Source organism: Mobula hypostoma, chromosome 4 (assembly GCF_963921235.1).
Source record: "Mobula hypostoma chromosome 4, sMobHyp1.1, whole genome shotgun sequence".
Classification (NCBI taxonomy): domain Eukaryota; kingdom Metazoa; phylum Chordata; class Chondrichthyes; order Myliobatiformes; family Myliobatidae; genus Mobula; species Mobula hypostoma.
Genome location: NC_086100.1, coordinates 59,351,645 through 59,365,911, shown reverse-complemented (window position 1 = coordinate 59,365,911; position 14,267 = coordinate 59,351,645). Strand labels below are relative to the sequence as shown.

Sequence of the window (14,267 nt, the reverse complement as noted above, 5' to 3'; positions counted from 1 at the left end):
ATTCATGTCATCATCTGTTTGACAGTTAATAATCCTGTGAATCCTTCCTGATATCTTCCGGTCAAGAGGGCACTGAACTGTAATCTCTTTCGAGGTCATGACTCAGACTTAGTTTTTTTTTAGTTTTGTAGAGTTAGTTTTGGGCACAGCATGGAGCGTTAGGAGTCAAGTTGGGGTTTAGGGACTGGGATGAGGGGAGTTAAAGGTCATGGGTAGTAAATGAAGAGTCAGGGCCAGAGTCCAGGTTGGAACACTCATAGCAGGAAGCCATGGATCCACTTCAGCGATTGTTGTGTTGGCAGGTGCTGAGATGAAGAACAGTGATCCTGCAGTTAATGACACAGACCACAATCAGTGCCGATTGGAAGTAATACCTCCTCCTCTCTGGTGCATCTCAGATATGTCTGCTTAGCCCACTGCTCTACTTTCTCTACACTCACCACTGTATGGCCAGGAGCAGCTCAAGTGCCATTTATAGATTTGCTGATGACACAATTATTGTTGGCAGAATTTCAAGGTGATGAGGAGACATACAGGTGTGGGATAGATCAACTAGTTGAGTGGTGTTGTAACAACAACATTGCACTCAACATTGGTAAAATCAAGGAATGATTGTGGACTTCAGGAAGGGAAAGTCAAGGGAACACATATCATTTCACATCAAGAGATCAACAGTGGTGAGCAGTTTCAAGTCTCTAGATATCAATATCTCTGAAGACCTATCTTGGGTCCAACATACTTATGTATTTCCAAAGAAGGCATGATAGTGTCTATATTTCATTAGGAGTTTGATGAGACTTAGTATGTCACCAGAAACTGTAGCAAATTTCTATAGATGTACCATTAAGAGCATTCTAACTTGTTGCATCTTGTATGAAGGGGCCACTACACAGGATTGAAAAACGCTGCAGCAAGTTGCAAAACTTAGCCAGCTCTGTCACGAGCACTAGCCTCCATGGCATCGAGGACATCTTCCAGAGACATTGTCTCAGAAAGGTGACATTCATCATTAAGGGCCCCTATCATGCAAGACATGTCCTCCTCTCATTACTGCCATAAAGGAGGAGGGAAAGCAGCCTAAAGACAACATTTTGGGAACTTCTTCTCTACTACCATCAGACTTCTGAATGGACAAAAAACCATGTACTCTAACTCACCATCTTACACTCTCTTCTTGCACTACTGATTTAATTGAATGTAGACAAGAGACCGGTTACTCCCCAGGTTGGTGAGTCACAGGGTTGAAAGCCCGTATGATACTAAAAGTTAAGTTCAAGTTCCATCATTGGTGAGTCCTGGAGTCGGAGCCTGAAGGTCATAGATTGAAGTCAGTGAGTCTGGAAGTCAAGGCCCAATGCTCAAAGCACTGGGTTGGCGTGTCGGGAAGTCAGAGGCTCAGGTCTGTGAGACTGTGATTCTAGGCTGGGGACAACCCCCCAGGTCAGAGAGTCAAAGGTTCAGAGCCCCTTGCAAGTCTGGAGTTCAAGTTCCAGTGAGCCTGGGGGTCAATACTAAAGGTCGAAGCCCAAAAGGTGATAACAGAAGTCGATGAATCTGGATGTTGAGGCTCAATGATCGGCAGCCCAGGAAGTCAGAAGCCTGATGTCTGTGGGTTTCCGAGTCTGGCCCAGAGGTTGTAGGTTGGAGACTGGTCTGTGTGTGGGAGGGAAAACAGAGGTTTATTTTACTGTTGTTGTTTTAATGATGTTGCCGTGTTGTTGTTTCTGCTGCTAGAGTATTCTGTTGTACATTGTGGGCATGCTATATTAATGCTGGAATGTTTGGTGACACTTGCAGGCTTCCACCAGCACATCCTTGAGTGCGTTAGTTGTTAACACAGGTGTAATTTTTCACTCTACATGTGATAAATAAATGAATCTAAATTTCCAGAAAGGAAAGAAATGGTGAATAATATCTGTCTGTCTGTCTAGGTACCATATCCAATGCGGACTTTGGTGACCATGGTTTTCCATATAGATCTATCCTTCGTTTTTCAGATGACTTCCATTTCCTCGATGTGGAGACACCTGGCTATTTTTTTGATGTACATAAGCAGAGGTATTTCTCTAGGTTTACTCCCCTCAATCTTTCCAGAAAGTAGGTGTTTTTCTAGTTCATCTTTCCACATGATGTGTCGGAGGAATCTGAATTGTCTTTCTCTTATTGTTGGTATGAGTGATCGAACTGCTTGGACTTTTCTGAAAACTTCTTCATTTGAAGTGTGTGTGATCCATGATATTTTTAACATTCTCCTGTAGAGCCATAATACAGCTGCTTCTTGTCTCTTTTCCATTGCTAGAGAAATGGTCCAGCATTCACTTCCATAAGTCAGGATAGAATAAATGTAGCACTGCAGTATTCTGTTTTTAGTGTGCGTGCTCATCTTTCTGTCTGTTAATAGGGTCTTCATTTTTTGGAAAGCTTCTTTCGCCATTGCTATTCTGTATTTGATATCTGTGTCGCACCTGCCATTACCTTGTTATTAGGCTGCCAGAATTTGTTGACTTGTTTAATGTTTGTATTTCCGACCTTGATCACACATTGTGGGATGTTTGTCTTTCTGGAGATGACCATGCTTTCTGTCTTCTTGGTGTTGATTGAGAGGCCTCTGCGATTACTTTTTGCTGCCACTATAGTGAGTAGCTCTTGAAGTGAATAATATAAATCCAAAAAATATAGTCATGCATTTCCGATATTCCGTGTTATCTTGCTAATGTCAGGAAGTAATTAAAATTAAACTGACTGTCCCACTCTATTTCAGAGCAATATTCAGGTTAAGATTGTTTTTAGTATTTAATTATTTGAGCCAATCCTGGAGTCGATGGCATTCTGTGATAAATACCAAATGTCATCATAACCATTTCCAATTTGGAGACTCTGCAACGCAAATAGAAATTCTATTATGATATCAGATTTTTGTGATTGACAAATTGGCTGTGTATTAATTTAAATTCTAATATTGTAATTTTGCAAAATTAGTTCTTTATCTGAAATAGTGTATCTTAAAATCAACTTCTAAAGTGCTTGCACTAGCCTAAGAGCCCTTCTCCACTCTCCAGACATCATTTCTGATTTTGGGAGGGCAAGCCCTAAACACTTCATAATCTAACTCCTGCATTTCCACACACTTCCAAACCTTTAACTTTAATCCTGTTCCTCGATGAAGATACCCAATACCCATCTACCTCATCCAACCCGGAAACTTATATCACTTGCTGCTCTACCCTCATTTTCTGGTTGTCTCCAACCCACCAATCTCCACTTGCCCTCTCAGAACCTGGCATTAGCTCTGAGAAACATGCTTTGACTTGTGAAAAAATGATATTCCCATTCAGTAACATCCAAAGCTTCAGGCCTTGGCAAAGAAACTCAAGTGGAATGGTCATTGGTGTCCATTGTCCCATTTAGAATTTCAATGTCTCTCTCATTTAATCTGCTTCATTGTAATTGGCTATAAAGGCACAAATCCAAAGCCATTATATTGTAGCTATTGGGTGCTTCTGTCTGGCTGCATCTCAAATACTGACAACAATTCTGATTACAAAAATATTCAATCCCTTGGAAGTTCTGCAAGGGTGATCCTCATGGCCACTAATGTGTGCTGCGAAGTAAGATTAGCAAAGTATGGAATCGGTACAGTAAGATGCTGCCTGGCCTGCTGCGTTCACCAGCAACTTTGATGTGTGTTGCTTGAATTTCCAGCATCTGCAGAATTCCTGTTGTTAAAGTATGGAATCTTTAGTTTTGAAAGGAGATGAATAAGCTAGATCATCAGGCCTTTATGAAAATGGATAAGTCACTTAATGAAAGAAAAATAACTTCTTAATTGACTTTGTGTTAAACCATAACAGCTCCCATTTAGACAAAAGACAAGTTCAGAACTAATGTTAAAAAGAATAATTCAGTACAAGGTGTAATCAGAAAATTTTTGTTAAGCATTATGGTTGAAAACCAGATTCATTTAAAAGGGGCCATTAGCTTGTGTAATGGGAAGAACTGTAGATGCAGTGAAATAATTAAGCAGCAAGATATACAAGTAGAAATAGGAATTCAACAATTGAGCATGCTCCACCATGTAATACGGTCTGTTCATTGATCTCAAACCCATTTTCCCGCCTGACCTCTGTTATCTTTATTCCCCTGCAGTCCATGTACACTAAGGTGATCTTTTACTGTGCTCATATAATGGAGTTAATTGAGTTCCAGCTGGTTAAAATTTAGTGAGGACCAAAGGCTGGTAAAGAGAACTTTCGAGAAGGGAATAGCTATGAACAATGATAAAAAATAAATCTTGCTTCACATTGGAGTTGAAACTCATCTGACTTGAAACTCAGCTTAGAGTCACATAGAAACAGAAACTGTGCATGGCCTTGCTCTGGCTAGAGAAATATATGTGATCAGTAATTAATCAGGATATATTGGGGGTGGCAAGTCAAACAGATGGCTTCAATCTTTGTAATGGTAGGTGTAGAAAGTTATTTTCATCCATGACTTGATATTTGTTAAATTAGACAGTATGGCAATTGTCATCTAGTCATGAGTAGTGGTGGAAATTTTGCTTCCTTTGTACCTTAAGGAAAACTAGTTAAGTATTAGTCATTATTTCTGTAAAGATAGGTTCATGACATTAGTTCTGAGATTGCTCTTTACTGGATTGTCTTCCAGTCTTAGCTCTACATTGCAATAATTATCTGGATGAATCAGTTCTGTTCCACTCAGTACATGATAAACCACTGTAAAATCTTGTCTGGTTCCCCACTTTACAAGTCTTTGTACTGTTAGTGCTGTCAGATTTATAGATATTGGGGGCAGTTTTAACATCCTTCACAACAGGCTGGAAATAGTTCATGTTTTCATCAGCAAGATACCAGGCGGAGGTTGCACAGTTAAATGTAGAAACATTTTTAAATGCACTGTTCAGTTCACGAGAACAAGCCTGACTCTATTTCTGGTGCAGGTAAGGTTGTGTGCTAAAATATACTGCACCAAGACATTAGCATAACTAAACCTAGATTGGGGTCATCAATTAAATTTAGCACCAGATGGTCATGTTTCCCAGGGCTTGAGAAATCCAGCCCTAGAGGAAGGCAGGATCATTTGGATCAAGTGGATACGTGTTCCATTTATCCATCTCTAATATTCCTTTGTGATTCAGGAGCCCAGGCGTACTCTCCAAGCCCATCAGTTAAATGTTCAGTTACGATTGGTAAATGCCTCATCAATTCCATATCCCCACCCTCCAAAAAATCTGTAATGCAGATCCTGAGATCCATTTCCTTCTGACTATTGGTCCAACAGTAGACTATAGTCTTTGCTACAACCTCATATCTGCCTCACTTGGTTGTGACCACTTGCAAAGGGCTCCATTTGTTCCTTTCTGTTGGTATCTTTCTCCACAAGCTTTGGAACTTGTTTGATTCAAAAGATCCTGCCTTCCTTTAGGGGCTGGATTTGTCAAGCCCTGGGAAATATGTCCAGCTGGTGCTAAATTTAATTGATAACTCAACCTAGGTTTAATTATGATAATGCGTTGGAGCAGTACACAGTCACTTTGTCTAATTACTGGTGGGAAATATGCAGTTAAAACAATACAAATGATATCTTGTTGGCAAATATGATGAGGACTCACTTCTTCAGGATTCTGGATTCTCTTCAAACTCGCAACTCCTATAAAGATCAAGCATGGCATTTTCAACAGGAAGCATGTGATTCTCAGGATTCACCAAAATATGGACTGAAGTAGGGAGAGATCAGCATAGTTGTTAAAGCAGGTGCATTGGATTCATTTGATGATCTGAGATATGGATGTTTACTCATAACCATTAATGTTGGTATTTGTCTGCAAAGGAAATGTTACTCTGCAGGGTAGAACATCTAGCTTTCTGAACAGTCCCTGAACGATGAACACTATCTCATTACTCTTTTTTTGCACTTTATATTTATTTTTGAAATTTAAAATAAATTCATGTCTTTGCATTGAACTGCTACTAGAAAGCAACAATTTTCATGTCGGATTGAGTCAGATTCTGTTTCTGATGTCATCTGCCCTTTTCTGAACAATTCATTCTACAGAGGACACAGCACCCAATAGGAGTAGCTAAGATCAAGTGATGATCAAAAGAGAAGCTAAATGTGTCCTAATTGTCCGCTTATACAGGTACCTTACTGATGAAAAACTAGAAGTAAAAGTACAAGTCAGGAAAATTGAATTTCAGCAGTTAGTCAAAGCCATTCAATTAATGTCTATTTATTAATCAAGTGGGATACAATGTGTGTTTCCTGGAGGTAATTTCATTGCTAGGTTTTTGTCTGGTAGCAACAGAAATAGGAATTCCCCAGAGGTAACATAAAATATTGAGAGTTCAGTAGCAAGTGTTTTAGCAGATAATAGCCTCACCATCAGCAGCAGCATAGAGATAAAGGTCCTAAAAATCTGTACTCTTGCTCTGTCAGCTTAACAATGTTGGAATGGACTGTCGGCTCTCTAATGTTATGCAGCTGACTTCATAGAGGTTCCCGGGGTCAGTCAACATACATCCAGCAATGAATTTTTAAGCTCTGTGCCCTTTCCAACTGTCATAGCTGGTGAAATTCACACGGGTGAGCTGATGCATCCAAAATATTACTGAGGTAGTGGTGACACATGATGTGAGTAATGAGCTATAGCCGAAGAGATTTGAGCCTGGGCTTGTTTGATAATGACAGTTTTTCAAGAGCAAATGAAAATCAAAATATTGGATACCTGAAATAAAATGCTGGAATTACCTTAACAAAGAACCTTTGCTCAGAAAAAGTTTCTCTTTTCACAGGTACTATCTGACTTGCTGAATGCTGCCAGCATTTTTAGCTTCCATTTTTCAAGAGCAATTGTTTTGGACGTCTCTGGGCTCACTGGGCCAAGTGAAATTAAAAATAGTGTTTCTCAGTGTGCAGCTAGTCGAATCAGTTTCATACTTTGATGGTCCAAATGAAGATCAGCATTTTGGGAACATAAATCGCAAAATTGTGTCACTCCATCTCATTCCCATACAACCTCCATCCTGTGGGAGAGCATATCACAATATTTGCTCTCCACCACTACATCCACATCAACCATTCCTCTCCACAGCCTCAAAGCATTCTTCATTCCCCAAGCACTGCCAGTTTACGCTCACACTCCACACTGACACAGTCACTGTCCTACTGTGTTTTTATGTGCCCTGCTGTAACCTAGAAGAGTTCTTTTTGCCATGAGTCACGTTGTCACTTCTTCATTTTCTGTCAGGGTAACCTGCCTAAAGGGCTGTCAACCAGTGGCATTAACATCAACCATTTCCTCCTGTACGCCCGGAACGTTGCCTCCACACCCCGCTGCCCACGGGAGGACTGCAGTGAGGAGTCTGTGACCCACCTCTTCACACACTGTCAGGTCGCAGAGAGGGTGTGGAGGAGGATGGACGGGCTAGTGTTACATTTCATCCCCAGCAGCTGTGTAACAGAGGACTCTCTGATCTACGGGCTGTTCCCGGGGACACACAGAGAGACCAACATCCGGTGCTGCTGGCAGATCATCAACTCGGTGAAAGACACTCTTTGTTCGGCCCGAAACTTGATGATCTTCCGGCACATGGAGATGTCCATGGCAGAATGCTGCCAACTGGCACATTGTCGGCTGCAGGAGTACGTTGCTGAGGGATGCACTGAAACTTGGTGCAGCCACCACAAGGGCCCGGTGGGGAAGGACCACAATTTAGACAATAGGTGCAGAAGTAGACCATTCGGCCCTTCGAGCCTGCACCGCCATTCTGAGATCATGGCTGATCATCTACTATCAATACCCAGTTCCTGCCTTGTCCCCATAACCCTTGATTCCCCTATCCATAAGATACCTATCTAGCTCCTTCTTGAAAGCATCCAGGGAATTGGCCTCCACTGCCTTCTGAGGCAGCGCGTTCCACACCTCCACAACTCTCTAGGAGAAGAAGTTCCTCCTCAACTCTGTCCTAAATGATCTACCCCTTATTCTTAAACCATGCCCTCTGGTACTGGACTCTCCCAGCATCTGGAACATATTTCCTGCCTCTATCTTGTCCAATCCCTTAATAATCTTATATGTCTCAATCAGATCCCCCCTCAATCTCCTTAATTCCACCAGGTACAAGCCCAGTCTCTCTAACCTCTCTGCGTAAGACAGTCCGGACATCCCAGGAATTAATCTAGTGAACCTATGCTGCACCTCCTCCACAGCCAGGATGTCCTTCCTTAACCCTGGAGACCAAAACTGCACACAATACTCCAGGTGTGGTCTCACCAGGGCCCTGTACAAATGCAAAAGGATTTCCTTGCTCTTGTACTCAATTCCCTTTGTAATAAAGGCCAACATTCCATTAGCCTTCTTCACTGCCTGCTGCACTTGCTCATTCACCTTCAGAGACTGATGAACAAGTACTCCTAGATCTCTTTGTATTTCTCCCTTACCTAACTCCACACCGTTCAGATAATAATCTGCCTTCCTGTTCTTGCTCCCAAGATGAATAACCTCACACTTATTCACATTAAACGCCATCTGCCAAGTTTCTGCCCACTCACCCAGCCTATCCAAGTCACCTTGAATTCTCCTAACATCCTCATCACATGTCACACTGCCACCCAGCTTAGTATCATCAGCAAACTTGCTGATGTTATTCACAATGCCTTCCTCTAAATCATTGACGTAAATCGTAAACTGCTGTGGTCACAATACCGAGCCCTGTGGCACCCCACTAGTCACCACCTGCCATTCCGAGAAACACCCATTCACTGCTACCCTTTGCTTTCTATCTGCCAACCAGTTTTCTATCCATGTCAATATCCTCCCTGCAATGCCATGAGCTCTGATTTTACCCACCAATCTCCTATGTGGTATCTTATCAAATGCCTTCTGAAAGTCAAGGTACACCACATCCACTGGCTCTCCCGCGTCTATCTTCCTGGTTACATCCTCGAAAGACTCCAATAGATTAGTCAAGCATGATTTGCTCTTGGTAAATCCATGCTGGCTCGGCCCAATCCTGTCATTGCTATCAAGACATGCCGCTATTTCATCTTTAATAGTGGACTCTAGCATCTTCCCCACTACTGATGTTAGGCTAACAGAGCGATAGTTCTCTGTTTTCTCCCTCCCTCCTTTCTTAAAAAGTGGAATAACATTAGCCATTCGCCAATCCTGAGGAACTGATCCTGAACCTAAGGAAATTTGGAAAATGATCACCAATGCATCCGCAATTTCCAGAGCCACCTCCTTTAGTACCCTCGGATGCAGACCATCTGGACCTGGGGATTTGTTAGCCTTCAGTCCCATCAGTGTACTCATCATTGTTTCCTTCCTAATGTCAATCTGTTTCAGTTCCTCTGTTACCCTATGTCCTTGGCCCATCCATATATCTGGGAGATTGCTTGTGTCTTCCCTAGTGAAGACAGATCCAAAGTACTTATTAAATTCATCTGCCATTTCTCTGTTTCCCATAACAATTTCTCCCAATTCATTCTTCAAGGGTCCAGCATTGTTCTGAACTATCTTCCTTCTCTTACCTAAAAAAACATACCTAAAAAAACTTTTGCTATCCTCCTTTATATTCCTAGCTAGCTTGCGTTCATACCTCATTTTTTCTCCCCTTATTGCCTTTTTAGTTAAGTTCTGTTGCTCCTTAAAAATTTCCCAATTATCTGTCTTCCCACTCACCTTAGCTCTGTTATACTTCTTTTTTAATGCTATGCTATCTCTGATTTCCTTTGTCAACCACTGTGGGCACTTTCTCCCCTTTGAATCCTTCCTTCTCCGGGGGATGAACTGATTTTGCACCTTGTGCATTATTCCCAAGAATACCTGCCATTGCTGTTCCACTGTCTTTTCTGCTAGGATATCCGACCAGTCAACTTTGGCCAGCTCCTCCCTCATGGCCCATAGTCTCCTTTGTTCAACTGCAATACTGACACTTCTGATCTGCCCTTATCCCTCTCAACTTGCAGATAAAAACTTATCATATTATGGTCACTACCTCCTAATGGCTCCTTTACTTCAAGATCTCTTATCAAATCCTGTTCATTGCACAACACTAAATCCAGAATAGCCTTATCCCTGGTCGGCTCTCGTACAAGCTGCTCCAAAAATGCATCCCGTAGGCGCTCTACAAACTCCCTATCCTGGGGTCCAGTACCAACCTGATTTTCTCAGTTCACCTGCATGTTGAAATCCCCCATAACTACTGCGATATTTCCTTTGCCACATGCCATTGTTAACTCCCTATTCAACTTGCACCCAATATCCATGCTACTGTTTGGGGGCCTGTAGATAACACCTATTAGGGTCTTTTTGCCCTTACTCTTCCTCAGTTCTATTCACACTGACTCTACTTCTCCTGATTCTATGTCTCCCCTTGCAAGGGACTGAATCTCATTCCTCACCAACAGGGCCACCCCACCCCCTCTGCCCACCTTTCTGTCCCTTTGATAGCACGTATACCCTTGTACATTCAATTCCCAGGTCTGATCCCCCTGCAGCCATGTCTTCGTTATCCCAACAACATCATAGTTACCCATTCGCACCTGAGCTTCAAGCTCATCCGCCTTATTTCTGACACTTCGTGCATTCAGATATAGAATTTTTAACCCATTTCTCCTCTCTCTGTTTAAATCACTGCCTATTGTGCATAACCCAGCTCCCTGAACTCTCACCGGGCTATACGCCCCTTGAATTTTGTTGTCCTTCTTAAATTTACTTACTCTTTCTGCACACTTAACTCCATGCACCGTCAGACCATCCCTCTGCACATGTATCCTCCTTATCACTCGTTCCGCCTCACCTTTCTGTACTTCACACTTAATATTCCAGAACTGTGTAGTCCCCACCAGTCCTTCATACTTCATCTTGCTATCCTCTCTCACATTCTGGATCCCCGCCTCCAGCAAATTTAGTTTAAACCCCCCCAAGCAGCACTAGCAAACTGTCCTTCAAGAATGTTAGTACCCCTTCAGTTCAGGTCTAAACTGTCCCTTTGGAACAGATCCCACCTTCCCTGGAACAAAGCCCAATTATCTAAAAACCTGAAGCCCTCCCTCCTGCACCATCCTCTCAGCCACGTATTGATCTGTATAATCCTTCTGTTCCTCGCCTCACTCGCACGTGGCACAGGTAGCAATCCTGAGATTGCTACCCTGGAGGTCCTGCCCTTCAGCTTCGCACCTAACTCCATGAACTCACTAAGCAGGACCCCCTCACTCTTCCTACCCACGTCGTTGGTCCCTACATGGACCACAATATCTAGATTCTTGCCTTCCCTCTCGAGAATAACCTGCACCTGATCTGAGATGTCCCGGACCCTGGCACCAGGGAGGCAACATACCATCCGAGACTCCCGATCTCCCCCACAAAATCTCCTATCTGCCCCCCTGACTATAGGATCTCCTATCACTACTGCTGTCCTCTCTTCCCTCCTCCCCTTCTGAGTCCAGGGTCCAACCTCAGTGCCAGAGACAGGACCACTGCAACTTGTTCCTGGTAGGTTATCCCCATCAACAGTATCTAAAACGGTATACTTATTGTTGATTGAAATGGCCACAGGGGTGCTCTGCACGCTCTACCTGCTCCCCCTCCATCTCCTGACAGTCACCCAGTTGCCTACCTCCTGTCTTTTCAGTGTGACTACCTCCTGATAACTCTTATCTATCTCTGTCTCTGCCTCCCGAATGATCCGTAGTTCATCCAGCTCCAGCTCCAATTCCCTAACTCGCTCTGATAGGAGCTGCAGCTGGATGCACCTTTAGGGTTCTTCTCCTGCGGGATTGGGAGGGGTTGGGTGGTGGGGAGAATACCCCTCATCAGCGGTGTGTAAGATGAAACAACAGAGTGCCACATGAGTGGCTAAAAGTGTGGAAATGTATAGAATAAAGTGGAAACATCTGTAAAGGATTGAAAGTCATTGAATGGTTTATTGTACATTATTTTTGAATGAAGTATATTTTGTCAATAAAAAAAATTAACATCAACCATTATGAAATGTTTGAGCGAATGGTCATGGAGTACATTAAAGCCTTTCTTCCCGCTACATTGGGCCCTTTCCAGTTCACTTTTCACTCATATCGATCCACTAATGATGCAATAGCCTCTGCCCTCCACTCCTGACCCACCAGGAAACTGGGGACTCATATGCCAGGCTGCTGTTTATAGACTTCAATTCAGTGTTTAGCACCATCATACCTCAGAAAATGGTGGAAACTGTCCTCGCTAGGTCTCAAAACCTCCCTCTGTAACTGGATCCTGGACTTCTTAACAGAAAGTCTACAGTCTATCCATGTGGATTTTATTCTTACTTTCCTAAGTTATTGTGTTATGTGCAGTACTGAGCTTCTCACCTGGTGTGGAGAAATGTTGTCTCATTTGATGGTGTACATGTATATAGTTAAATGACAATAAGCTTGACTTGAACAAGAGAAAATCTGTAGATGCTGGGAATCCAAGAAAGAGCAGGATCTTCCAGTGGCCATCCATTTTAATTCCACTTCCCATTCCCATTCCCATTCTGATATGTCTATCCATGTCCTCCTCTACTGTTGCAATGAGGCCACACTCGGGTTGGAGGAACAACATCTTGTATTCTGTCTGGGTAGCCTCCAACCTGATGGCATGAACATCGATTTCTCGAACTTCTGGCAATGGTCCCATCCCCTTTTCCCTCTCTCACCTTATTTTCTTGCCTACCCATCACCTCCCTCTGGTGCTCCATCCCCTTTTCCTTTCTTTCATGGCCATTGTTTTCTCCAATCGACTCTCCCTTCACCAGCCCTGTATCTCTTTCACCAATCCACTTCCCAGCTCTTTACCTCAGCCCTCCTCCTCCCAGTTTCACGTATCACCTTGAGTTTCTCTCTCCTCTCCCCTCCACCTTTTAACTCTCCTCCTCATCTTTTTTTCTCCAGTCTTGCTGAAGGGTCTCAGCTCAAAAAGTCGACTGTATTCTTTTCCATAGGTGTTGACTAGCCTGCTAAGTTCCTCCAGCATTTTGTGTATGTTGCTTGACTTGACTTGACTTGTATTTAGATACTTTATGTATCAGTCTTTTTACATAAGCTAACCTTATAGGCCACACTCAATAACTACTTGTACATTGTGTTTTATAGAATTGCTTTTATATTTAGATACTGTGTTTTTTATGTTTATTCAGACCTGGAGTAGAATCAGTTTGTTCTCCTTTACACATGTATATTGAAGAATGAAAATAGACAAGCTTGAATTTTGAATATGAAATTAACTTGAGTATGCTTCAAATTAATATGGTATTTTGAGAGCCCCCAAAGCTCTTGCATTCCTTCATTGCATGAGGGAGCATTACTTTTTTTAAATTTTCTGGTTGTTTAAAACAAACCAGTTATTTTTTGATTTCTGAAGCTGTTGATTGAGCAGAAGGTGACCAGATGGGACCTCTTACCTCACCCCATAACATCCGATAATGACATGAAAGGGCATGTCCCTGAGATCTGCCTGCGGTGTAGTTGGACCCATTCCACATCTTCTGCACCATGAAGTTTCCTTCATAAAGATCTCTGTTAGGAAAACTCCTTACAACATATAAACCTGGAATGCCATTGTTGTTCTTTGCAAAGATGCAGCTGTGCAAATTAGTTTCTCAGACTTGGATCTTTAGAGAATAGAAACAGGCCCTTCAGTCCTTGAGTCACACAGACCATGAAACACCCACCAACAAACAGACTGTTCTATTCTGCCCTCATTCCCACCAACTTCTGCCAGATTTTAGCATTCACCTACACACCAGAAACAATTTATCGTGGCAATGAAGGAGTGCAAGAGCTTTGCGTGCTCTCAAAATACCACTTTAATTTGAAGCATACTCAAGTTAGATGAAATCTCAAGGAGAATATACAATGCTTACACAAACAGCAGCAGATGTCCAGGATTGAGCTGGGCCAATAGCGCTGTGCTGTTGCACCACTGTGCCACCCAAATATCCACAGGATCCTATGTTACTGCAACCTTACCAGTTCACAAACAGTAGCTCAATCTAATACATATTCAAGAGCCAAGTGTGGTCTACAGAGCCAAATAATCTTCAACCCTATCACCATGATCATCTTCTTCTATTTTGAAGGATCTTCACAAATAGTTTTAAATTTATCTATTACTCACTTTCTATCTCTCTACAGATTTTGTCTGACCTGCTGAATACTTAAAATATGGTCTTCTTTTTACTACAGGTTGAAATGCAGGGCAGATTGTTAGGATACTTTCTTTGCAA

General features: G+C 42.5%; 1 long non-coding RNA gene across 1 annotated transcript in view; it reads left to right on the top strand.

The window, feature by feature from the left end:
* LOC134344794 (uncharacterized) overlaps positions 1–14,255 on the top strand; it is a 96,935-nt gene extending 82,680 nt beyond the window's left edge. Inside the window, exon 3 of the long non-coding RNA XR_010017524.1 lies at positions 14,227–14,255. This is a non-coding gene — a long non-coding RNA (uncharacterized LOC134344794). The remainder of the gene's footprint in view (positions 1–14,226) is intronic.
* The last annotated feature ends 12 nt before the right edge of the window (positions 14,256–14,267 follow it).